This window comes from Pristiophorus japonicus, chromosome 23 (assembly GCF_044704955.1).
Source record: "Pristiophorus japonicus isolate sPriJap1 chromosome 23, sPriJap1.hap1, whole genome shotgun sequence".
Classification (NCBI taxonomy): domain Eukaryota; kingdom Metazoa; phylum Chordata; class Chondrichthyes; family Pristiophoridae; genus Pristiophorus; species Pristiophorus japonicus.
This window is the reverse complement of record NC_091999.1, coordinates 45,749,436-45,776,038: the sequence shown is the minus strand read 5'-3', so window position 1 is coordinate 45,776,038 and position 26,603 is coordinate 45,749,436. Positions and strand designations below refer to the sequence as shown.

General features: G+C 43.6%; 1 protein-coding gene and 3 non-coding genes across 4 annotated transcripts in view; 3 read left to right on the top strand and 1 right to left on the bottom strand.

Annotated features, from left to right (window-relative positions):
• Positions 1 to 26,603, bottom strand: part of LOC139235661 (zinc finger protein 271-like) — a gene marked incomplete at its 5' end in the record, with an annotated part of 106,484 nt that overhangs the window by 48,105 nt on the left and 31,776 nt on the right. The window lies entirely within an intron of this gene.
• Positions 4,050 to 4,131, top strand: trnas-aga (transfer RNA serine (anticodon AGA)). Its single transcript has one exon. It is a non-coding gene; the product is annotated as a tRNA-Ser (tRNA).
• Positions 5,974 to 6,055, top strand: trnas-aga (transfer RNA serine (anticodon AGA)). Its single transcript has one exon. It is a non-coding gene; the product is annotated as a tRNA-Ser (tRNA).
• Positions 19,303 to 19,385, top strand: trnal-uaa (transfer RNA leucine (anticodon UAA)). Its single transcript has one exon. It is a non-coding gene; the product is annotated as a tRNA-Leu (tRNA).

Genomic DNA, 26,603 nt, shown 5'->3' with positions numbered 1-26,603 from the left:
CCATCCTGGACTGGATGGTGTGTAATGAGAAAGGACAAATTAGCAATCTTGTTGTGCGAGGCCCCTTGGGAAGAGTGACCATAATAAGGTAGAATTCTTTTTTAAGGTGGCGAGTGCACAGTTAATTCAGAGACTTGGGTCCTGAACTTAAGGAAAGGTAACTTCGATGGTATGAGACGTGAATTGGCTGGAACAGACTGGCGAATGATACTTAAAGGGTTGACGGTGGATAGGCTATGGAAAACATTTAAAGATCACATAGACGAACTTCAACAATTGGAGTAAAAATAAAACTGGGAAATTGGCTCAACCGTAGCTAACAAGGGGAATTAAGGATAGTGCAAGGAAGAGGCATATAAATTGGCCAGAAAAAGCCGCAACCTGAGGACTAGGAGACATTTAGAATTCAGCAGAGGAGGACAAAGGGTTTAATTAGGATGGAGAAATTGGATTATGAGAGGAAGCTTGTTGGAAACATAATAAAGTTCTATAGATATGTGAAGACAAAAAGATTAGAAAAGACAAACGTAGGTCCCTTGCAGTCAGATTCAGGCGAATTTATAATGGGGAACAAAGAAATGGTAGACCAGTTGAACAATTACTGTGGTTCTGTCTTCACGAAGGAAGACACGCATAACCTTCCAGAAATACTAGGGCACCGAGCATCTAGCGAGAAGGAAGAACTGAAGGAAATCCTTATCAGTCACGTAATTGTGTTATGGAAATTGATGGGATTGAAGACCGATAAATCCCCGGGGCCTGATAGTCTGCATTGGAAAGTCCTTAAGGAAGTGGCCCTAGAAATAGCGGATTCATTGGTGATCATTTTCCAACAGTCCATGGAATCTAAATCAGTTCGTATGGACTGGAGATTAGCTAATGTAACACCACATTTTAAAAAAGGAGGGAGATAGAAAATGGATAATTATAGACCGGTTAGCCTGACATCAGTAGTGGGGAAAATGTAGGAATCAATTATTAAAGATGAAATAGCAGTGCATTTGGAAAGCAGTGACAGGTTCGGTCCAAGCTGCATGAATTTATGAAAGGGAAATCAAGCTCGACAAATCTTCTGGAATTTATTGAGGATGTAACTAGTATAGTGGACAAGGGGAACCAGTGCATGTGGTGTAATTACTTTCAAAATGCTTTCAACAAGGTCCCACACACGTATTGGTGTGCATATCATTGGGGGTAATGTTCTGACGTGGATAGAGAACTGGTTGGCAGACAGGAAGAAGAGAGTCGGGATAAACGGGTCCTTTTCAGAAAAGCAGGCAGTGACTAGTGGGGTGCCGCAGGGCTCAGTGCTGGGACCCCAGCTATTTACAATATACATTAATGATTTAGATGAAGGAATTGAGTGTAATATCTTCAAGTTTGCAGATTTTACTAACAGGGTGGCGGCATGAGCTGTGAGGAGGATGCTAAGAGGATGCAGGGTGACTTGGACAGGTTAGGTGAGTGGGCAAATGCATGGCAGATGCAGTATAATGTGGATAAATGCGAGGTTATCTACTTTGGTGGCAAAAACACGAAGGCAGAATATTATCTGTATGGCGGCAGATTAGGAAAAGGGGAGGTGCAATGGGAGCTGCGTTTCGCGATACATCAGTCATTGAAAGTTGACATGCAGTTGCAGCAGGCGGTGAAGAAGGCAAATGGTATGTTGGCCTTTATAGCTAGGGGTTTTCGGTATATGAGTAAGGAGGTCTTACTGCAGTTGTACAGGGCCTTTGTGAGACCTCACCTGGAATATTGTGTTCAGTTTTGGTCTCGTAATCTGAGGAAGGACTTTCTTGCTATTGAGGGAGTGCAGCGAAGTTTCACCATACTGATTCCGGGGATGACAGGACTGACATATGAGGAGAGACTGGATCGACTGGGCTTGTAGTCACTGGAGTTTTGAAGCATGAGAGGGGATCTGATAGAAACATAAAACATTCTGACGGGACTTTACAGGTTAGATGCAGCAAGAACGTTCCCGATGTTGGGGAAGCCCAGAATTAGGGGACACAGTCTAAGGATAAGGGGCAGGCCATTTAGGACCGAAGTGAGTATAAACTTCTTCACTCAGAGAGTTGTTAACCTGTGGAATTCCCTATCGCAGAGAGTTGTTGATGCCAGTTCATTGGCTATATTCAAGAGGGAGTTAGCTATGGCCATGAAGGCTAAAGGCATCAAGAGATATGGAGAGAAAGCAGGAAAGGGGTACTGAGCTGAATGATCAGCCATGATCTTATTGAATGGTGGTGCAGACTCGAAAGCTCGAATGGCCTACTCCTGCACCTATTTTCTATGTTTCTCTGTTTGTCGCTATCTCTCAATCTGTCTCTTACTTTCTCACGGTGTCAAAGTTCTGCTCCAATGGGATTCTCTCAGTCTCCCTGTCTATTTGGCTCTCTCTTTCCCATCATCCCTCTCTGTCTGACTGTCTCTCTCTTTCCCATCGTCTCTCTCTATCTGTCTATGTCTCTGCCTGCCTGTCTTTCTTTAGTCTGTCTCTAACCTGCTGAGTATTTCCATCATTTTCTCTTTTAGTCTCTATCTCTCTTTCTCGATCAGTCTCTCTCCTTTTCACTGTCTTTATCATTGTCTTTCTCTCACTCTTTCCCTCTCTCTCTTAATAGATCACACACACACATCTCTGTATATGTATGTATTTGAGTGTTTTTCACACTCAGTCTGCCTCTCCTTATCAGTCTCACACTCTCTGTCTCTCGTTGTCTCTATCTCGCTCTCTGTCTCTCCCTGTTTGTCGGTTTGTCTCTGTCTCTCATTGTGTCTGTCGACTTCTCATGGTGTCCAGTTCTGTTCACAGCTCGATTCCTGCTGTGACAGCGGGGGTACACATCAGTTCCTCGTTAGTATACTGGTGAGTATCGCCGCCTGTCACGCGGGAGACCGCAATTCAATTTCCCGATGGGAGGCAGTTGTTTCAAAATGGAGAATTTTACTTCTGTTTCTTGGTAGAGATACATATTAATAATTGCAGCTTGGGTTCTTCCCCACTCCTGGTTTCTATTTAATTTAACACGGATTTCGTCCCATTCTGATCAGCGATGTCCGATTTTCATCTGTTGAATCAGCAATTTTCTGCAACTATGTGACACTCTGAACCGATAATGAAATGAAATTGTGAAATGTATCTGTGTCGCTCGGTCTCTGCCTCTCTCTCTCTCTTCACAGAGCTTTGTATGTGTTTGTATGTTTGAATTTTTGCCTCTCTCAGTCTGACTCACTCTGTCTGTCCCTGTTTCTCCGTTTGTCTCAGTCTCTCAATCTGTCTCTTTCTCACTGTGCCCACGTCTGTTCCAATGGGATTCTCTCAGATTCTTTTTCTGACTGGCTCTCTCTTTCCCATCATTTTGGTCTGTCAATGTTTTTGCCTGTCTCTGTTAGTCGCTGCCTCGAACCTGAAAAGTATTTCCATCATTTTCTGTTTTAGTCTCTATCTCTCTCTCTATCTGTCTCTCTCCTTGTCACTGACTTTATCATTGTCCTTCACTCACTCTTTCCCTCTCTCTCTTAATAGATCACACACACATATCTCTGTCTCTGTATGTGTTTGAGTCTTTTTCTCAGCCATTCTGCCTCTCCTTCTCAGTCTCACACTTTCTGTCTCTCGTTGTCTCCATCTCGGTGTCTGTCTCTCCCTGTTTCTCGGTTTGTCTCTGTCTCTCATTGTGTCTGTCGACTTCTCATGGTGTCCAGTTCTGTTCACAGCTCGATTCCTGCTCCGACCGAGTAGCTACCCGTCAGTTCCTCGTTGAGACAGGTGAGTATCCCCGCTTGTCACGCGGGAGACCGGGGTTCAATTCACCGACGGGGAGGGAGTTGTTTCAAAACGTTGAATTTTACTTCTGTTTCTTGGTAGAGATACATATTAAAAATTTCTGAGCTATATCGAACTGTAAAAATACAGGTAGAGGAGCTTGCCTCTTCCAGATTTTTAGCAAACGGAGACTTTTTCAGGATTCTTTGGCCGTCTGCTGCAGAGATGGATGACAGAGTTTTTTCTGAGTAACGTTTAAAAAGTCAGCGACACAGTAGTCGTGGCCGAGTGGTTAAGGCGATGGACTAGAAATCCATTGGGATTTTCCTGCGCAGTTTCGAATCCTGCCGACTACAATTCTCAGCATTTTTCATTCCATTTCACAATTGAACAAGTTCTCTGCCAAACTGATCATGAGATAAATGGAATAACGTCCCACACCTTTCAACACTGACATTTGTTTCTCATTTTTATTAATCTGCAATATTCACGATACATCCGTTTTAAAAATCGCAAAAATCAATCAAAGTTGCGACAGTGATTCAGCCTGTCTATCTGTCGAGATGTCTAAGGCATCTGTGCATGCCCGTTGGTGCGTGTAAATTTTTGGTTATGTGTGTGTCTGTCTCTGTGTCTGTCTATCTCTATTTTTGTCTCTGTGTATGTGCAACTGTCTGTGGAAATCTGGAACTTATAAAAAGGACTTGGGGAAAATAATACGGTTGTGAACTTTTGTATCGGCTTTGGTTCAGTGGCAGCATTCTCGACTGAATCAGAAATTTGTGTGTTCAAGTCGCACTCCTTGGACTTGAGCATATCATCTTGGCTAACATTCAAGTGCAGCACTTGGGTAATTTTGCAATGTTGAAGCTGTTGACTTTCGGATGAAATGTTAAATTGAAGCTCCGTCTGCACCCTCGGGTGGATATGAAAGGTCCCAGAGCATTACTCGAAACAGAGTAGGAGAGTTGCCCCCGTGTCAATATTCCTAAAAATGTTCGTAAATGCTCACTACAAGACAATGTGCATGTGTTTGTCTGTGGGATTGGGGTTGAAGCCCAGTTTGTCACAGAGACAGAATCCAAGCTCTCACAGGGCCAGGATAGCCGAGTGGTTAAGGCGTTGGCCTTCGACGACAAAGGGTTTTTCCAGCGTGGTTCTTCCCCACTCCTTGTTTCTATTTAATTTAACACGGATTTCCTCCCATTCTGAGCAGTGATGTCCGATTTTCTTCGGTTGAATCAACAAGTTTCTGTAACTGTGTGACACTCTGAACCGATAATGTAATGAAATTGTGAAATGTATCTGTGCCGCTCGGTCTCTGCCTCTCTCTCTCGCTCTTCACAGAGCTGTGTATGTGTTTGTATGTTTGAGTCTTTGTCTCACTCTGTCTGTCCCTGTTTCTCCATTTGTCTCAGTCTCTAAATCTATCTCTTTCTCACGGTGCCCACGTCTGTTCCAATGGGATTCTCTCAGATTCTTTGTCTGACTGGCTCTCTCTTTCCCATCATTTCGGTCTGTCCATGTCTTTGCCTGTCTCTGTTAGTCCCGGCTGTAATCTGAGAAGTATTTCCATCATTTTCTGTTTTAATCTCCATCTCTTTCTCTCTATCTGTCTCTCTCCTTGTCACTGTCTTTATCATTGTCTTTCTCTCACTCTTTCCCTTTCTCTCTTAATAGATCAAACACACAAATCTCTGTCTCTGTATGTGTTTGAGTCTTTTTCTCACCCATTCTGCCGCTCCTTCTCAGTCTCACACTTTCTGTCTCTCGCTGTCTCTATCTCGGTGTCTGTCTCTCCCTGTTTGTCGGTTTGTCTCTGTCTCTCAATGTGTCTGTCGACATCTCATGGTGTCCAGTTCTGTTCACAGCTCGATTCCTGCTCCGACAGAGCAAATAACAGTCAGTTCCTCGTTAGTATAGTGGTCAGTATCGCCGCCTGTCACGCGGGTGACCGGGGTTCAATTCCCCGACAGGGAGGCAGTTGTTTCAACATGTTGAATTTTACTTCTGTTTCTTGGTGGAGATGGATATTAAAAATTCCAGAGCAACATCGAACTGTGAAAATACAGGGAGAGGAGTTTGCCTCTTCCAGATTTTTAGCAAACGGAGACTTTTTCAGGATTCTTTGGCCGTCTGCTGCACAGAGATGGATGACTGAGTTTTTTCTGAGTAACGTTTGAAAAGCGAGCGACGCAGTAGTCGTGGCCGAGTGGTTAAGGCGATGGACTAGAAATCCATTGGGATTTTCCTGCGCAGGTTCGAATCCTGCCGACTACGATTCTCAGCATTTTTCATTCCATTTCACAATTTAACCAGTTCTCTGCCAAACTGATCATGAGATAAATGGAATAACGTCCCACACCTTTCAACACTGATATTTGTTTCTCATTTTTATTAATCTGCAATATTCACGATACATCCGTTTAACCAAATCGCAAAAATCAGTCAAAGTTGCGACAGTGATTCAGCCGGTCTATCGCTCGAGATGTTGAAGGCATCTGTGCATGCCCGTTGGTGCGTGTAAATTTTGGGTTTTGTGTGTGTGTGTCTCTGTGTCTGTCTATCTCTATTTTTGTCGCTCTGTATGTGCAACTGTCTGTGGAAATCATCACCATGAATTTGGTATGTCCTGGAAATTATAAAAAAGACTTGGGGAAAATAATACGGTTGTGAACTTTCACATAGAAACATAGAAACATAGAAAATAGGTGCAGGAGTAGGCCATTCGGCCCTTCTAGCCTGAACCGCCATTCAATGAGTTCATGGCTGAACATTCAACTTCAGTACCCCATTCCTGCTTTCTCGCCATACCCCTTGATCCCCCTAGTAGCAAGGACCTCATCTAACTCCTTTTTGAATATATTTAGTGAATTCGCCTCAACAACTTTCTGTGGTCGAGAATTCCAACAGGTTCACCACTCTATGGATGAAGAAGTTCCTCCGCATCTCGGTCCTAAATGGCTTACCCCTTATCCTTAGACTGTGACCTCTGGTTCTGGACTTCCCCAACATTGGGAACATTCTTCATGCATCTAACCTGTCTGACCCCGTCAGAATTTTAAATGTTTCTATGAGGTCCCCACTCATTCTTCTGAACTCCAGTGAATACAAGCCCAGTTGATCCAGTCTTTCTTGATAGGTCAGTCCCGCCATCCCTGGAATCAGTCTGGTGAACCTTCGCTGCACTCCCTCAATAGCAAGAATGTCCTTCCTCAGGTTAGGAGACCAAAACTGTACACAATACTCCAGGTGTGGCCTCACCAATGCGCTGTACAACTGTAGCAAAACCTCCCTGCCCCTGTACTCAAATCCCTTTGCTATGAAGGCCAACATTCCATTTGCTTTCTTAACCGCCTTCTGCACCTGCATGCCAACCTTCAATGACTGATGTACCATGACACCCAGGTCTCTTTGCACCTCCCCTTTTCCTAATCTGTCACCATTCAGATAATAGTCTGTCTCTCTGTTTTTACCACCAAAGTGGATAACCTCACATTTATCCACATTATACTTCATCTGCCATGCATTTGCCCACTCACCTAACCTATCCAAGTCGCTCTGCAGCCTCACAGCATCCTCCTCGCAGCTCACACTGCCACCCAACTTAGTGTCATCCGCAAATTTGGAGATACTACATTTAATCCCCTCATCTAAATCATTAATGTACAGTGTAAACAGCTGGGGCCCCAGCATAGAACCTTGCGGTACCCCACTAGTTACTGCCTGCCATTCTGAAAAGTACCCATTTACTCCTACTCTTTGCTTCCTGTCTGTCAACCAGTTCTCAATCCATGTCAGTACACTACCCCCAATCCCATGTGCTCTAACTTTGCACATCAATCTCTTGTGTGGGACCTTGTCGAACGCCTTCTGAAAGTCCAAATATACCACATCAACTGGTTCTCCCTTGTCCACTCTACTGGAAACATCCTCAAAAAATTCCAGAAGATTTGTCAAGCATGATTTCCCTTTCACAAATCCATGCTGACTTGGACCTATCATGTCACCTCTTTCCAAATGCACTGCTATGACATCCTTAATAATTGATTCCATCATTTTACCCACTACCGATGTCAGGCTGACGGGTCTATAATTCCCTATTTTCTCTCTCCCTCCTCTTTTAAAAAGTGGGGTTACATTGGCTACCCTCCACTCTATAGGAACTGATCCAGAGTCAATGGAATGTTGGAAAATGACTGTCAACGCATCCACTATTTCCAAGGCCACCTCCTTAAGTACTCTGGGATGCAGTCCATCAGGCCCTGGGGATTTATCGGCCTTCAATCCCATCAATTTCTCCAACACAATTTCCCAGTTAATAAGGATTTCCCTCAGTTCCTCCTCCTTACTAGACCCCCCGACCCCTTTTATAACCGGAAGGTTGTTCGTGTCCTCCTTCTTGAATACCGAACCAAAGTACTTGTTCAATTGGTCCGCCATTTCTTTGTTCACCGTTATGACTTCCCCTGATTCTGACTGCAGGGGACCTACGTTTGTCTTTACTAACCTTTTTCTCTTTACATATCTATAGAAACTTTTGCAATCCGTCTTAATGTTCCCTGCAAGCTTCGTCTCATACTTCATTTTCCCTGCCCTAATCAAACCCTTTGTCCTCCTCTGCTGAGTTCTAAATTTCTCCCAGCCCCCAGTTTCGCTGCTATTTCTGGCCAATTTGTATGCCACTTCCTTGGCTTTAATACTATCCCTCATTTCCCTTGATAGCCACGGTTGAGCCACCTTCCCTTTTTTATTTTTATGCCAGACAGGAATGTACAATTGTTGTAGTTCATCCATGCGGTCCCTAAATGTCTGCCATTGCCCATCCACAGTCAACCCCTTAAGTATCATTCGCCAATCCATCCCAGCTAATTCACGCCTCATACCTTCAAAGTTAGCCTTCTTTAAGTTCTGGACCATGGTCTCTGAATTAACTGTTTCGTACTCCATCCCAATGCAGAATTTCACCATATTATGGTCACTCTTCCCCAAGGGGCCTCGCACAACGAGATTGCTAATTAATCCTCTCTCATTACATAACAACCAGTCTAAGATAGTCTCCCCCCTAGATGGTTCCTCGACATATTGGTCGAAAAAAACATCCCTTATGCACTCCAGGAAATCCTCCTCCACCGTATTGCCTCCAGTTTGGTTAGCCCAATCTATGTGCATATTAAAGTCACCCATTATAACTGCTGCACCTTTATTGCACGCACCCCTAATTTCATGTTTGATGCCCTCCCCAACATCACTACTACTGTTTGGAGATCTGTACACAACTCTCACTAACGTTTTTTGCCCTTTGGTGTTCTGCAGCTCTACCCATATAGATTCCACATCATCCAAGCTAATGTCCTTCCTAACTATTGCCTTAATCTCCTCCATAACCAACAATGCTACCCCACCTCCTTTTCCTTTTATTCTATCCTTCCTGAATGTTGAATACCTCTGGATGTTGAGTTCCCAGCCCTGATCATCCTGGAGCCACGTCTCCGTAATCCCAATCACATCATATTTGTTAACATCTATTTGCACAGTTAATTCATCCAACTTATTGCGGATACTCCTTGCATTAAGACACAAAGCCTTCAGGCTTGTTTTTTTAACAACCTCTGTCCTTTTAGAATTTTGCTGTACAATGGCCCCTTTTGTTCTTCGCCTTGGGTTTCTCTGCCCTGCACTTTTCCTCATCTCCTTTCTGTCTTTTGCTTTTGCCTCCTTTTTGTTTCTCTCTATCTCCCTGCATTGGTTCCCATCCCCCTGCCATATTAGTTTAACTCCTCCCCAACAGCACTAGCAAACAGTCCCCCGAGGACATTGGTTCCGATTCTGCCCAGGTGCAGACCGTCCGGATTGTACTGGTCCCACCTCCCCCAGAACCGGTTCCAAAGCCCCAGGAATTTGAATCCCTCCCTGGTGCACCATTGCTCAAGCCACGTATTCATCTGAGCTATCCTGCGATTCCTATTCTGGCTAGCACGTGGCACTGGTAGCAATCCCGAGATTACTAATTTTGAGGTCCTACTTGTATCGGCTTTGGTTCAGTGGCAGCATTCTCGACTGAATCAGGAGTTTGTGTGTTCAAGTCGCATTCCTTGAACTTGAGCATATCATCTTGGCTAACACTCAAGTGCAGCACTTGGGTAATTTTGCAATGTTGAAGCTGTTGACTTTCGGATGAAATGTTAAATTGAAGCTCCGTCTGCACCCTCGGGTGGATATGAAAGGTCCCAGAACATTACTCGAAACAGAAAAGGAGAGTTGCCCCCGTGTCAATATTCCTAAAAATGTTCGTAAATGCTCACTAAAAGACTATGTGCATGTGTTTGTATGTGGGCTTGGGGTTGAAGCCCAGTTTGTCACAGAGACAGAATCCAAGCTCTCACAGGGTCAGGATAGTCGAGTGGTTAATGCGTTGGCTTTAAAGGTCAAAGGTTTTTCCAGCGACGGTTCTTCCCCACTACTGGTTTCTATTTAATTTAACGCGGATTTCCTCCCATTCTGAGCAGTGATGTCCGATTTTCATCGGTTGAATCACCAATTTTCTGTAACTATGTGACACTCTGAACCGATAATGAAATGAAATTGTGAAATGTATCTGTGTCGCTCGGTCTCTGCCTCTCTCTCTCTCTTCACAGAGCTGTGTATGTGTTTGTATGTTTGAGTCTTTGTCTCTCTCAGTCTGACTCACTTTGTCTGTCCCTGTTTCTCCGTTTGTCTCAGCCTCTCAATCTGTCTCTTTCTCACGGTGCCCACGTCTGTTCCAATGGGTTTCTCTAGATTCTTTGTCTGACTGGCTCTCTCTTTCCCATCATTTCGGTCTGTCCATGTCTTTGCCTGTCTCTGTTAGTCCCTGCCTGTAAGCTGAGAAGTAATTCCATCATTTTCTGTTTTAGTCTCTATCTCTCTCTCTCTATCTGTCCCTCTCCTTGTCACTGTCTTTATCATTGTCTTTCTTTCACTCTTTCCCTCTCTCTCTTAATAGATCACACACACACATCTCTGTATATGTATATATTTGAGTCTTTTTCTCACTCAGTCTGCCTCTCCTTCTCAGTCTCACACTTTCTGTCTCTCGTTGTCTCTCTCTCGGTGTCTGTCTCTCCCTGTTTGTCGGTTTGTCTCTGTCTCTCAATGTGTTTGTCGACTTCTCATGGTGTCCAGTTCTGTTCACAGCCCGATTCCTCCTCTGATAGAACTCATGCTCGTTAGTATCGTGGTGAGTATCCCCGCCTGTTCCGCCGGAGACCGTGGTTCTACTTCCCGACGCGGTGGCAGCATTTACAAAATGCAGAATTTTACTTCTGTTTCTTGGTGTTGATTCATATTAAAAAGTTCCAGAGCAATATTGAACAGTAGAAATACAGGAAGAGGAGATTGCCTCTTCCAGATTTTTAGTTAACGGAGACTTTTTCCGGATTCTGTGGCCGTCTGCTGCACAGAGATGGATGACTGAGTTTTATCTGAGTAACATTGAATGATGCAGCGAGCCACTAGTCGTGGCCGAGTGGGTAAGACAATGGACAAAACATCCATCGGGGTTTCTCTGCGCAGGTTTGAATCCTGCCGACTATGTGTCTCAGCATATTTTATTCTGTTTCACAATTTAACCACGTTACTGCAAAATTGATTCTGATGTAGATGGAACAACGTCCCACATCTTTCGACGCAGCCGCTTTTTTCTTTCTTTCATTAATTTGCAGTATTCATGATACATACGGATAGAAAAACGCAAAAGGCAGCCACAGTAGCGACAGTCACACTGCCTGTCTATCCATCTATTTGTGTAAGGCAACCTGTGTATATCTTGATCTAGGCGTCATGGTACATCAGTCATTGAAAGTTGCATGCAGGTGCAGCAGGTGAAGAAGGCAAATGGCATGTTCTCCTTCATAGCTAGGGGATTTGAGTATAGTAGCAGGGAGGTCTTACTGCAGTTGTACAGGGCCTTGGTGAGGCCACACCTGGAATATTGTGTTCAGTTTTGGTCCCCGAATCTGAGCATGGACGTCTTTGCTATTGAGGGAGTACAGCGAAGGTTCACCAGCATGATTCCCGGGATGGCAGGATTGACATATGAGGAGAGACTGGATCAACTGGGCTGGTATCCACTGGAGTTTAGAAGAATGAGAGGGGATCACACAGAAAAATATAAAATTCTGACGAGATTGGACAGCTTAGAGGCTGAAAGAATGTTCTCGTTGCTAGGGAGTATGAGACGAAAGATTACAGTCTAAGAGTAAGGTGTGAGCCACCTAGGACAGAGATGAGGAGAAACATCTTCACTCAGAGAGTGGTTAACCTGTGAAATTTTCTACCGCAGAAAGTCGTTGAGGCCAGTTCGTTAGATATATTCAAAAGGGAGTTAGATATGGCACTTACGGCTAAAGCGATCAAGGTGTATGGAGAGAAAGCAGGGAAGGGGTACTGAGGTTGAATGATGAGCCATGATCGAAGGGCCGAATGGCATATTCCTGCACCTAATCCCTATGTCTCTATGTTTCTATGTTGATGCGTGCAAAGATTTGGTTATTGTGTGTGCGTGTGTCTGTGTATGTCTATCTGTATGTCTGTCTCTGTGTATGTGCAACTGTCTGTGGAAATCATCACCATGAATTTGGTATATCCTGGAACTTTTTTAAAAACTTGGGGAAAATAATACGGTTGTGATCTTTGATATTGGCTATGGTTCAGTGGCTCCATTCTCGACTGAATCAGGAGATTGTGTGTGTAAGTCCCACTCCTGAGACTAGAACACATCATCTTGGATGACACTCAAATGCACTATTTGGGGAATGTAGCATTGCTGAAGCTGTTGACCATCGGCTGAAATTTTAAATTGAAGCTTCATCTGCCCCCTGGATGTGAACGTTCCCAGAGCCTTAGTGGAAAAATAATAGGAGAGATGCGCCCGTGTCAACATTACGAAAAATGTTCGTAAATGCTTCCTGAAATCCAATGTGTCTGTGTGTCGCTGTGGGGGTGGAGCTGAAGCCCAGATTCTCACAGAGGCAGAGTCCAACCACTGACAGGATCAGGACCAAGATGGCCGAGTGGCAAAGGCGTTGGACTTAAGATGTAATGGGTTTATACACACGGGGGTTCAAACCCCACTCCTGGTAATTCCTTAATTAAACAGCGAATTTTCCCATCCTGCTCAGTGATACCTGATTTTCATCTGCTGAATCTCCAATTTTCTGTAACGATGTGACACTCTGAGCCGATAATGAAATGAAATTGTAAAATGTATCTGTGTCGCTCTCTCTCTTCAGAGAGCTGTGTATGTGTTTGAGTCTTCGTCTCTGTCTGTCCCTGTTTCACTGTTTGTCTCTGTCTCTCAATCTGTCTCTTTCTCACGGTGTCCAGTTCTGATGCAATGGGATTCTTTCAGACTCTCTATCTGACTGTGTCTCTCTGTCTGTCCATGTCTTTGCCTGTCTCTGTTAGTCCCTGTCTCTAACCTGATAAGTATTTCCATTATTTTCTGTTTTTGTCTCTATGTCTCTCTCTCTCTATCTGTATTTCTCTCTATCTGTCGCCCTCTTTGTCTCTCTCTTTGTCCCTGTCCTTTTCTCTGGTTCTCAATGTGTCTGGCACTTTCTCACGGTGTCCAGCTCTGTTCGAATGGGATTCTCTCAGTCTCTCTGTCTGACTGTCTCACTCTTTCCCATCATCTCTGTCTGTCTATGTTTCTGCCTATCTGTCTCTCTTTGCCTGTCGCTGGTAATTCCTGTCTCTAACCTGCTGAGTATTTCCATCATTTTCTGTTTATATCTTTGCCTCTGTCTCGATCTGTCGCTCTCTCTCTATCTGTCTCTCTCCTTGTCACTGTCTTTATCACTGTCTTTCTTTAACTCTTTCCCTCTCTCTCATTATTGATCACACACACACATCTTTGTATATGGAGGTGTTTGAGTCTTTTTCTCAGAGTCTGCCTGACTTTTCAGTCTCACCCTTTCTGTCTCTCGTTGTCTCTCTCTCGCGCTATCTGTCTCTCCCTGTTTGTCTCTGTCTCTCAATGTGTCTGTCGACTTCTGTTTACAGCTCGATAACTGCTCTGCCGCAACCCGTACCTTCATCCGTATAGTGGTGAATATCCTCGCCTGTTACATCGGAGAACCGGGTTCAATTCCCCAACGGAAAAGCAGCTTTTTCAAAATGTCGAATTTTCCTTCTGTTTCTTGGTATTGATTCATATTAAAAAGTTTCAGAGCAATATAGAACAGTAAAGATACAGCAAGAGGAGATTGCCTCTTCCAGATTTTTTGCAAACAGAACTTTTTCAGGATTCTGTGGCCGTCTGCTGCAAAGAGATGGATGACTGAGTTTTTTCTGAGTAACATTTAAAGTGCCAGAGACGCAGTAGTTGTGGCCGAGTGGTTAAGGCGATGGTCCAGCAATCCTTTGGGTTTTCCCCGCGCATGAATCAATTCTACCGGCTATGAATCTCAGCATTTTTCATTCCATTTTAGAATTTAAACAGGTTTTTGCAAAACTGATCCTGAGAAAGGAGGAAGAACGTCCCACACCTTTCAACACTGACATCTATTTCTCATTTTTATGCAATATCTCAATATCTGCAATATTCTAGATACATACGGATAGAAAAACGCAAAAATCAGCCAAAGTAGCTACAGTGATTCAGCCTGTCTATCCCTCTATATGTATAAGGCATCTGTGCATGTCCGTTGGTGCATGCATATTTTTGGTTATGTTTGTGTGTGTGTGTCTCTGTGTCTGTCTATCTGTATCTATGTCTCTGTATATGTGCAACTGTCTGTGGAAATCATCACCATGAATTTGGTATGTCCTGGAACTTTTTAAAAAGTGCTGGGAAAAATAATACGATTGTGAACTTTGGTATCGGCTTTGGTTCAGTGGCAGCATCCTCGACTGAAAAACGCAAAAGCAAGACAAAGTAGCGACAGTTACCCTGCCTGTCTATCCATCTATTTGTCGAAGGCAAACTGTGTATATCTTAATCTGGGTGTCATGGTACATCAGTCATTGATTGGTGGTATGCAGGTGCAGAAGGCGGTAAAGAAGGCAAATGGCATGTTCGCCGTCATAGTGAGGGGATTTGAGTATAGGAGCAGGGAGGTCTTACTCTAGTTGTACAGGGTCTTGGTGAGGCCACACCTGGAATATTGTGTTCAGTTTTGATCTCCAAATCTGAGGAAGGACGTCCTTGCTATTGAGGGAGCAAAGCGAAGGTTCACCAGCATGATTTCCGGAATGGCAGGACTGACATATGAGGAGAGACTGGATCAACTGGGCTGGTATCCACTGGAGTTTAGAAGAATGAGAGGGGAACTCATAAATACATATACAATTCTGACGAGATTGGACAGCTTAGAGGCTGGAAGAATGTTCCCGTTGATGTTCGAGACCAAGGATCATAGTCTAAGAATAAGGTGTAATGCATTTTGGACCGAGATGAGGAGAAACTTCTTCACTCAGAGAGTGGTTAACCTGTGAAATTTTCTACCGCAGAATGTCGTTGAGGCCAGGTCGTTAGATATATTCAAAAGGGCCCTTACGGCTAAAGGGATCAAGGGGTATGGAGAGAAAGCAGGAAAGGGGTACTGACGTTGAATGATGAGCTATGATCTTATTGAATGGTGGTGCCGGCTCGAAGGGCCGAATGGCATATTCCTGCACCAAATTTCTATGTTTCTATGTTTCTATGTTGATGCGTGTATATCTTTGGTTATTGTGTGTGCGAGTGTCTGTGTTTGTCTATCTGTATGCATGTCTCTGTGTATGTGCAACTCTCTGTGGAAATCATCACCATGAATTTGGTACGTCCTGGAACTTTTAAAAAGACTTGGGGAAAATAATACGGTTGTGATCTTTGAGATCGGTTTTGGTTCAGTGGCTCCATTCTCGACTGAATCAGGAGGTTGTGTGTGTAAGTCACACTCCTGAGACTTGAACACATCATCTTGGCTGACATTCAAATGCAGTACATGGGGAATGTTGCATTGTTGAAGCTGTTGACCATCGGCTGAAATTTTAAATTGAAGCTCCATCTGCAACCTCGGGTGGATGTGAAAGTTCCCAGAGCCTTATTCGAAAAAGAATAGGAGAGTTGCGCCCGTGTCAATATTAAGAAAAATGTTCGTAAATGCTGCCTGAAATCCTGTGTGTCTGTGTGTCGCTGTGGGGGTGGAGCTGAAGCCTAGATTCTCACAGGCAGAGTCCAAACTCTGACAGGATCAGGACCAGGATGGCCGAGTGATAAAGGCGTTGGATTTAAGATGTAATGGGTTTATACCCGCGTGGGTTTGAAACCCAGTCCTGGTAATTCCTTAATTAAACGTAGATATTTCCCATCCTGCTCAGTGATACCCGATTCTCATCTGCTGAATCTCCAATTTTCTGTAACGATATGAAACTCTGAGCCGATAATGAAATGAAATTGCGAAATGTATCTGTGTCGTTCGGTCTCTGCCGCTCTCTCTCTTTCGAGAGCTGTGTTTGTGTTTGTGTGTTTGAATCTTTGTCTCTCTCAGTCTGCCTCTCCCTGACTGTCTCTCTCTGTCCCATTATATCTGTCTGTCCATGTCTTTGCCTGTCTCTGTTAGTCCCTGACTCTAACCTGATAAGTATTTCCATTATTTTCTGTTTTTGTCTCTATGTCTCTCTCTCTATCTGTCTTTCTCTCTATCTGTCGCCCTCTTTGTCTCTCTCTTTCTCCCTGTCCTTTTCTCTGTCATTCCATCGCTATTTGCCTCCCTCTCTTTATGGAGCACGCAAATACATCTCTGTGTATGTATGTGTTTGAGTCTTTTTCTCATTCAGTCTGGTCCTCCCTTTCAGACTCAAACTTTATGTCTCTCTTTGTCTCTATCTCACTGTCTGTCTCTCCCTGTTTCCCTGTTTGCCTGTGGTTCTCAATGTGTCTGTCTATTGCTCACGGTGTCCAGTTCTGTTCGAATGGGATTCTCTCAGTCTCTCTGTCTGACTGTCTCACTCTTTCCCATCATCTCTGTCTGTCTACGTTTCTGCCTGTCTGTCTCTCTTTGCCTGTCGCTGGTAGTTCCTGTCTCTAACCTGCTGAGTATTTCCATCATTTTCTGTTGAAATCTTTGTCTCTCTATCTATCTGTCGCTCTCTCTCTATCTGTCTCTCACCTTGTCACTGTCTTTATCACTGTCTTTCTCTCACTCTTCCCCTCTCTTTTTATAGATCACACTTACACATCTCTGTATATGTAAGTGTTTGAGTCTTTTTCTCGCTGTCTCTGACTTACTTTTCAGTCTCACCCTTTCTGTCTCTTGTTGTCTCTCTCTCGCTGTCTGTCTGTCCCTGTTTGTCGGTTTGTGTCTGTCTATCAATGTGTCTGTCGACTTCTGTTGGCAGTTTGTTTACTGGTCTGACGCAACACGTTTCTTCGTCTGTACAGTGGTGATTATGCCCCACTGTTACGCGGGAGAACCGGGTTCAATTCCTCGACGGAAAAGCAGCTTTTTCAAAATGTCGAATTTTTCTTCTGTTTCTTGGTATAGATTCATATTAAAAAGTTCCAGAGCAATATAGAACAATAAAAATACAGCAAGAGGAGATTGCCTCTTCCAGACTTTTTGCAAAGGAGACTTTTTCAGGATTCTGTGGCCGTCTGCTGCACACAGATGGATGACTGAGTTTTTTCTGAGTAACATTTAAAGTGCCAGAGAGGCAGCAGTAGTTGCCGAGTGGTTAAAGCGATGGTTTAGAAATCCTTTGGGTTTTCTGCACGTAGGTTCGAATCCTGCCGACTACAAATCAAAGCATTTTTCATTACATTTTACAATTTTACAGGGTTTTTGCAAAACTGATCCTGAGATAGGCGGAATAACGTCCCACACATTTCAACACTGACATCTATTTCTCATTTTTATTAATCTGCAATATTCATGTTACATACGGATAGAAAAACGCAATAATCAGCCAAAGTAGCTACAGTGATTCAGCCTGTCTATCCCTCTATAGTCAAAGGCATGTCTGTTGGTGCATGTATATTTTTGGTTATGTGTGTGGGTGTGTGTGTCTCTGAGTCTGTCTATCTGCATATATGTCTCTGTGTATGTGCAACTGTCTGTGCAAATCATCACCATGAATTTGGTAAGTGCTGGAACTTTTTAAAAAGACTTGGGGAAAATAAGACGCTTGTGAACTTTGGTTCAGTGGCAGTATCCTCGACTGAAAAACGCAAAAGACAGCCAAAGTTGCAACAGTGACCCTGCCTGTCTATCTATCTATTTGTCTAAGGCAATCTTTGTATATATTGATCTGGGTGTCATGATACATCAGTCATTGACTGTTGGTATGCAGGTGCAGCAGGCGGTGAAGAAGGCAAATGGCATGTTCCCCTTCATAGCTAGGGGATTTGAGAATAGGAGCAGGGAGGTCTTATTGCAGTTGTACAGGTCCTCCGTGAGGCCACACATGGAACATTGTATTCAGTTTTGGTCTCCGAATCTGAGGAAGGACGTCCTTGCTATTGAGGGAGTACAGCGAAGGATCACCAGCTTGATTTCCGGGATGGCAGGACTGACATATGAGGAGAGACTGGATCAACTGGGCTGGTATCCACTGGAGTTTAGAAGAATGAGAGGAGATTTCAAAGAAACATATAAAATTCTGACGAGATTTTACAGCTTAGAGGCTGGAAGAATGTTCTCGCTGCTGGGGAGTTCGGGACCAAGGATCACAGTCTTTAAGTAAGGGGTAAACCATTTAGAAATGAGATCAGGAGAAACGTTTTCACTTTTAGAGTGGTTAATCTGTGAAAGCTTCTACTGCAGAAAGTCGTTGAGGCCAGTTCTTTAGATATATTCAAAAGGGAGTTAGTTGTTGCCCTTACGGCTAAAGGGATGAAGGGGTATGGAGAGAAAGCAGGAAAGGGGTACTGAGGTTGAATGATCAGCCATGATGTTATTGAATGGTGGTGCAGGCTCTATGGGCCGAATGGCATATATCTGCACCTAATTTCTACGTTTCTATGATGATGCGTGTATATTTCTGGTTATTTTATGTGTGTGTATGTTTGTGTATGTCTATCTGTATGTCTGTCTCTGTGTATGTGCAACTGTCTGTGGAAATCATCACCATGAATTTGGTACGTCCTGGAACTTTTAAAAAAACTTGGGGAAAATAATATGGATATGAACTTTGGTATCGGTTTTGGATCAGTGGCTCCATTCTCGACTGAATCAGGAGGTTGTGTGTGTAAGTCCCACTCCTGAGTCTTGAACCCATCATCTTGGCTGACACTCAAATGCAGTATTTGGGGAATTTTACATTGTTGAAGCTGTTGAACATGGGCTGAAATTTTAAATTGAAGCTCCATCTGCAACCTCGGGTGCATGTGAAAGTAGCCAGAGCCTTAGTCGAAAAAGAATAGGAGAGTTGCGCCCGTGTCAATATTAAGAAAAATATTCGTAAATGCTCCCTGAAATCCGATGTGTCTGTGTGTCGCTGTGGGGGTGGAACTGAAGCCCAGATTCTCAGAGAGGCAGAGTCCCACCACTGCTAGGATCAGGACCAGGATGGTCGAGTGGTGAAGGCGTTGGACTTAAGATTTAATGGGTTTATACCCGCGTGGGTTCGAACCCCACTCCTGGTAATTCCTTAATTAAACAGAGATTGTTCCCACCCTGCTCAGTGATACCAAATTTTCATCTGCAAAATCTCCAATTTTCTGCAACTATGTGACACTCTGAGCCGATAATGAAATGAAATTGTGAAATGTCTCTGTCGCTCTCTCTCTTTGGAGAGCTGTGTATGTGTTTGAGTCTTTGTCTCTCTCTAACCCGCTCTGTCTGTCCCTGCTTCTCTGTTTGTCGCTGTCTCTCAATCAGTCTCTTTCTCAGTCTAGTTCTGTTGCAATGGTATTCGCTCAGACTCTCTGTCTGACTGCCTCTCTCTGTCCCATTCTCTCTGTCTGTCCATGTCCTTGTTAGTCTCTGTCTCTAACCTGATAAGTATTCCCATTATTTTCTGTTTTTGTCTCTCTGTCGCTCTCTCTTTCTGTCTTTCTCTCTATCTGTCTCCCTCTTTTTCTCTCTCTTTGTCCCTGTCCTTTTCTCTGTCATTCCATCACTATTTTCCCCCCTCTCTTTATGGAGCACGCAAATACATCTCTGTGTATGTATGTGTTTGAGTCTTTTTCTCATTCAGTCTGATCCTCCCTTTCAGTCTCAAACTTTCTGTCTCTCTTTGTCTCTATCTCACTGTCTGTCTCTCCCTGTTTCTCTGTTTGTCTCTGGTTCTGAATGTGTCTGTCTCTTTCTCACGGTGTCCAGTTCTGTTCGAATGGGATTCACTCAGTCTCTCTGTCTGACTGTCTCACTCTTTTCCATCATCTATGTCTGTCTATGTTTCTGCCGATCTGTCTCTCTTTGCCTGTCGCTGGTAGTTCCTGTCTCTAACCTGCTGAGTATTTCCATCATTTTCTGTTTATATATTTGTCTCTCTCTCTATCTGTCGCTCTCTCTCTATCTGTCCCTCTCCTTCTCACTGTCTTTATCACTGTCTTTCTCTCACTCTTTCCCTCTCTCTCTTTATAGATCACACACACACATCTCTGTATATGTAGGTGTTTGAGTCTTATTCTCACTGAGTCTGCCTCACTTTTCAGCTCACCCTTTCTGTCTCTCGTTGTCTCTCTGTCTCGCTGTCTGTCTATCCCCGTTTGTCGGTTTGTCTCTATCGATCACTGTGTCTGTCGACTTCTGTTGACAGCTCGATTACTGCTCTAACGCAACCTCGTCCGTATAGTGGTGATTATCCCTGCTTGTTATGCGGGAGAACCGAGTTCAATTCCCCGATGGCGCAGCAGTTTTTTCAAAATGTCGAATTTTACTTCTGTTTCTTGGCATAGATTTTATTAAAAAGTTCCAGAGCAATATAGAACAGTAAAAATACAGCAAGAGGCGATTGCCTCTTCCAGATTTTTTGCAAACGGAGACTTTTTCATGATTCTGTGGCCGTCTGCTGCACAGAGATGGACGACTGAGTTTTTTCTGAGTAACATTTAAAGTGCCAGAGACGCACTAATTGTGGCCGAGTGGTTAAAGCGATGGACTAGAAATACTTTGGGTTTTCTGCGCGTAGGTTAGAATCCTGCCGACTACGATTCTCAGCATTTTTCATTCCATTTTACAATTTAACCAGGTTTTGGCAAAACTGATCCTGAGATAGATGGAATAACGTCCCACACCTTTCAACACTGACAATTTTTTCACATTTCTATTAGTCTGCAATATTCACGATACATACGGATAGAAAAATGCAAAAATCAGCCAAAGTAGTGACTCAGCCTGTCTATCCCTCGATATGTCTCAGGCATCTGTGTATGTCCGTTGGTGCATGTATATTTCTGGTTATGTGTGTGTGTGTATCACTGTGACGGTCTATCTGTATATATGTCTCGGTGTATGTGCAACTGTCTGTGGAAATCATCACTATGAATTTGGTATGTCCTGGAACTTTTTCAAAAGACTTAGGGAAAATAATACGGTTGTGAACTTTTGTATCGGTTCTGGTTCAGTGGCAGCATTGTCGACGGAAAAACGCAAAAGCCAGCCAAATTAGCGACAGTGACCCTGCCTGTCTATCCGTCTATTTGTCTAAGGCACTCTGTGTATATCTTGATCTGGGTGTCATTGTACATCTGTCATTGAAAGTGGGCATGCAAGTGCAGCAGGCGGTGAAGAAGGCAAATGGCATGTTCGCCTTCATAGCTAGGTGCTTTGAATATAGGAGCAGGGAGGTCTTCCTGCAGTTGTATAGTGCATTGGTGAAGCCACACGTTAAATATTTTGTTAGTTTTGGTCTCCAAATCTGAGGAAAGGCGTCCTTGCTATTGAGGGAGCACAGCGAGGGTTCACCAGCTTAATTCCAGGGATGGCAGGACTGACATATGAGGAGAGACTGGATCAACTCTGCTGGTATCCACCGGAGTTTAGAAGAATGAGAGGGGATCTCAGAGAAACATATAACATTCTGACGAGATTGGACAAGTGAGAGGCAGGACAAATTTTTCTATTGCTGGGGAGTTCGAGAACCAGGGGTCACAGTCTAAGAATAATGGGTAAGCCATTTAGGACCGAGATGAGGAGAAACGGCTTCATTAAGAGAGTGGTTAAACTGTGGAATTCTCTATCGCAGAATGTTGTTGAAGCCAGTTCGTTAAATATATTCAAGAGGGAGTTAGATATGGCCCTTACAGCTCAAGGGATCAAGGGGTATGGAGAGAAAGCAGGATATAGGTACTGAGGTTGAATGATCAGCCATGATCTTATTGAATGGTGGTGCAGCTCGAAGGTCCAACTCCTGCAACTAATTTCTATGTTTCTATGTTTCTATGTTGATGCGTGTATATTTTTGGTTATTTTATGTGTGTGTGTTTCTGTGTATGTCTATCTGTATGTATGTCGCTGTGTATGTGCAACTGTCTGTGGAAATCATCACCAAGAATTTGGTATGTCCTGGAACTTTTTAAAAAACTTGGGGAAAATAATACGGTTGTGATCTTTGGTATCGGCTTTGTTTCAATGGCTCCATTCAGAAGGTCGTGTGTGTAAGTCCCTCTCATGAGACTTGAGCGCATCATCTTGGCTGACCCTCAAATGCAGTACTTCGGGAATTTTGCATTGTTGAAGCTGTTGACCATCGAATGAAATGTGAAATTGAAGCTCTGCCTGCACCCTCGGGTGGATGTGAAAGGTCCCAGTGCATTACTCGAAAAAGAAAGGAGTGTTGCCCCGTGTCAATTTCACGAAAAATGTTCGAAAATGCACCCTGAAACCACCTGTGCATGTGTGTGTCTGTGGGGGTGGAGTTGAAGCCCAAATTCCGACAGAGACAAAGTCTGTTTCTGCCAGGTCCAGGATGGCCGACTGGTTAACGTGTTGGACTTAAAATCCAATGGATTTATAACCGCGCGGGTTAGAACCCCACTCCTGGTAATTGCTTAATTAAACAGAGATTAATTCCCATGCTGCTCAGTGATACCCGATTTTCATCTGTTGCATTTGCATGTTTCGGTGACACTCTGAGCAGATAATGAAATGTATCTGTGTCGTTCAGTCTCTGCCTCTCTCTTTAGAAAGCTGTGTATGTGTTTGAGTCTTTATCTCTCGAAGTCTGCCTCTGTCTCGTTCTCACTGTGTCCAATACTGTTCCAAAGGGATTCTCTCAGACTCTCTTTCTGACCGTCTCTCTCTTTCCCATCATCTCTGTCTGTGTTGGTCCCTGTCTCTAACCTGATGAGTCATTCCATCATTTTCTGTTTTTATTTCTATGTCTGTCTCTCTCTATCTGTCTTTCTCTCTATCTGTCTCCCTCTTCGTCTCTGTCTTTTGCTTGTCATTCCATCACTATTTGCCCCCCTCTCTTTATGGAGCACGCAAACACATCCCTGTGTATGTAAGTATTTGAGTCTTTGTCTCACTCAGTCTGACCCTCCCTCTCAGTCTAAAACTTTCTGTCTCTCTCTGTCTCTATCTCGCTGTCTGTCTCTCCCTGTTTCCCTGTTTGTCTCTGTCTCTCAATGTGTCTGTCTCTTTCTCACGGTGTCCAGTTCTGTTCGAATGGGATTCTCTCAATCTCTCTGTCTGACTGTCTCTCTCTTTTCCATCATCTCTGTCTGTCTATGCCTCTGCCTGTCTGTATCTCTTTGCCTGTCGCTGTTAGTTCCTGTCTCTAACCTGCTGAGTATTTCCATCATTGTCTGTTTATATCTTTGTCTCTCTCTCTATCTGTCGCTCTCTCTCTATCTCTCTCTGTCCTTGTCACTGTCATTAACACTGTCTTTGTCTCACTCTTTCCCTCTCTCTCTTTATAGAGCACACACACATATCTCTGTATATGTATGTGTTTGAGTCTTTTTCTCACTGCGTCAGCCGCTCCTTCTGAATCTCACACTTTCTGTCTCTCGTTATCTCTATCTCGTTGTCTTTCTCTCCCTGTTTGTCCGTTTATCTCTGTCTCTTAATGTGTTTCTCTACTTCTCATGGAGTCCAATTCTCTTCACAGCTCGATTCCTGCTATGACCAAACCCACATTCGTTGGTATAGTGCTTAGTATCCCGGCCTGTTATTCAGAAGACAGAGTTTCAATTCCCCAACGGGCAGGAAGCTTTTTCAAAATGCTGGATTTTACTTCTGTTTCTTGGTATAGATTCATATTAAAAAGTTCCAGTTCAAAACAGAACAGTAAAAATACAGGAAGAGGAGATTTTTTCAGAATTTTATGTCATCTGCTGCAGAGAGGTGGATGACTGAGTTTTATCTGAGTAACATTTAAAGAAACAACGATTCAGTAGTCGTGGCCAAGAGGTTACAGTGATGGACTAGAAAATCCATTGTATTTTTCCCCCTACCGGTCGAATCCTGCCGACTACGATTCGCAGCATTTTTCATTCCATTTCACAATTTAACCAGGTCTCTGCAAAACTCATCCTGAGATAGATGGAATAACGTCCCACACCTTTCAAAACTTTAATTTTTTAAATAATTGTTATTAAACTGCAATATTCACGATACTTACGTATTGAAAAACGCAAAAATCAGCCAAAGTTGCGACAGTGATTCAGCCTGTCTATACCTCTATATGTCTAAGACATCTGTACATGTCCGTTGGTGCGAGTATATTTTTGCTTATGTGTATGTCTCTGTGTCTTTCTATCTTTATATATATATATATATCTGTGTATGTGCAACTGTCTTTATAAATCATCACCATGAATTTGGTATGTCATGGAAATTTTTAAAAAGACTTGAGGAAAATAATACGGTTGTGAACTTTGGTATCGGCTTTGGTTCAGTGGCGGTATTCTCGACTGAATCAGGAGCTTGTGTGTTTAAGTCCCACTCCTGTGACTTGAGCAGATAATCTTGGCAGACACTCAAGTGCAGTACTTGGGGAATTTTGCATTGTTGAAGCTGTTGATTTTCGGAAGAAATGTTAAATTAAAGCTCCGTCTGCAATCTCGGGTGGATCACAGCATTACTCGAAAAAGAATAGGAGAGTTGCCCCCGTGTCAATATTACAAAAAATGTTCCTAAATACTCAGTGAAACCGGATGTGTATGTGTCTGTCTGTGGGGTGGAGTTGAAGCCCAGATTCTCACAGAGACAGAATCGAAACACTGGAAGGACCAGGATAGCCGAGTGGTTAAGGCGTTGGCTTTAAAATTCATGTGGGATTTTCCCACGAGGGTTCGTACCCCACTCCTCGAATCTCTTTAATTTATCACTGATTTCCCCAATGCTGATAAGTGATACCTGATTTTCATCTGTTGAATCAACAATTTTCTGTTACTCTGTGACACTCTGAGCCGATCATGAAATGAAATTGTGAAATGTATCTGTGTATCTCAGTCTCTGCCTTTCTTTCTTTAGAGAGCTGTGCATGTGTTTGTGTGCTTGAATCTGAGTCTGCCTCTCTCTGACTCACTCTGTTTGTGCCTGTTTCTCTGTTTGTCTCTGTCTCTCAATCTGTCACTTTCTCACGGTGCCCACGTCTGTTCCAATAGGATTCTCTCAGACTCTCTGTCTGACTGTCTCTCTCTTTCCCATCATCTCTGCCCATGTCTTCGCCTGTCTCACTTTGTCCCTGTCTCTAACCTGATGAGTGTTTTCATCATTTTCTGTTTTAGAAACATAGAAACATAGAAAAGAGCTGCAGGAGTAGGCCATTAGGACCTTCGAGCCAGCGCCGCCATTCAATATGTTCATGGTTGATCATTCCTTCAGTTCCCCTTTCCTGCTTTCTCTCCATACCCCTTCACCCCCTTATCCGTAAGGGCCATATCCAACTCCCTCTTGAATATATCCAATGAACTGGCATCAACAACTCTCTGCGGCAGGGAATTCCACAGGTCAACAACTATGTGAGTGAAGAAGTTTCTCCTCATCTCAGTGCTAAATGACCTACCCCTTATCCTAAGACTATGTCCCCTGGTTCTGGACTTCCCCAACATCGAGAACATTCTTCCCGCATCTAACCTGTACAGTCCCATCAGAATCTTATATATTTCTATGAGATCCCCTCTCATCATTCTAAACGCCAGTGAATAAAGTCCCAGTTGATCCAATCTCTTCTCATATGACAGTCCTGCCATCCCTGGAATCAGTCTGTTGACAATATCGGACCGAGTCAGCATGGATTTATGAAAGGGAAATCATGCTTGATGAATCTTCTGGAATTTGTTGAGGATGTAACGAGCAGAGTGGACAAGGGAGAACCAGTGGATGTGGTCAAGAGATTGGTGCACAAAGTCCAAGCGCATGGTATTGGGATTAATGCACTGACGTGAATAGAGAACTGTTTGGCAACTGGTTTGCTGCACTCCCTCAATAGCAAGAACGTCCTTCCTCAGACTAGGAGACCAAAACTGAACACAATATAGCAGGTCTGGCCTCACTCAGGCCTTGTACAACTGCAGTAAGGTCTCCCTGCTCCTATATTCAAATCCCCTAGCTATGAAGGCCAGCATACCATTTGCCTTCTTTACCGCCTGCTGTACCTGCGTGCCCACTTTCAGTGACTGATAAACCATGACACCCAGGTAACGTTGCGCCTCCCCTTTTTCTAGTCTGCCGCCATTCAGATAATGTTCTGCCTTCGTGTTTTTGCCCCCAAAATGGATAACCTCACATTTATCCACATTATACTGCATCTGCCATATATTTTCCCACTCACCTAATCTGTCCAAGTCACCCTGCAGCCTCTGAGCATCCTCCTCATAGCTCGCACCGCCACCCAGTTTAGTGTCATCCGCAAACTTGGAGATATTACACTCTATTCCTTCAAACAAATCGTTAATGTATATTGT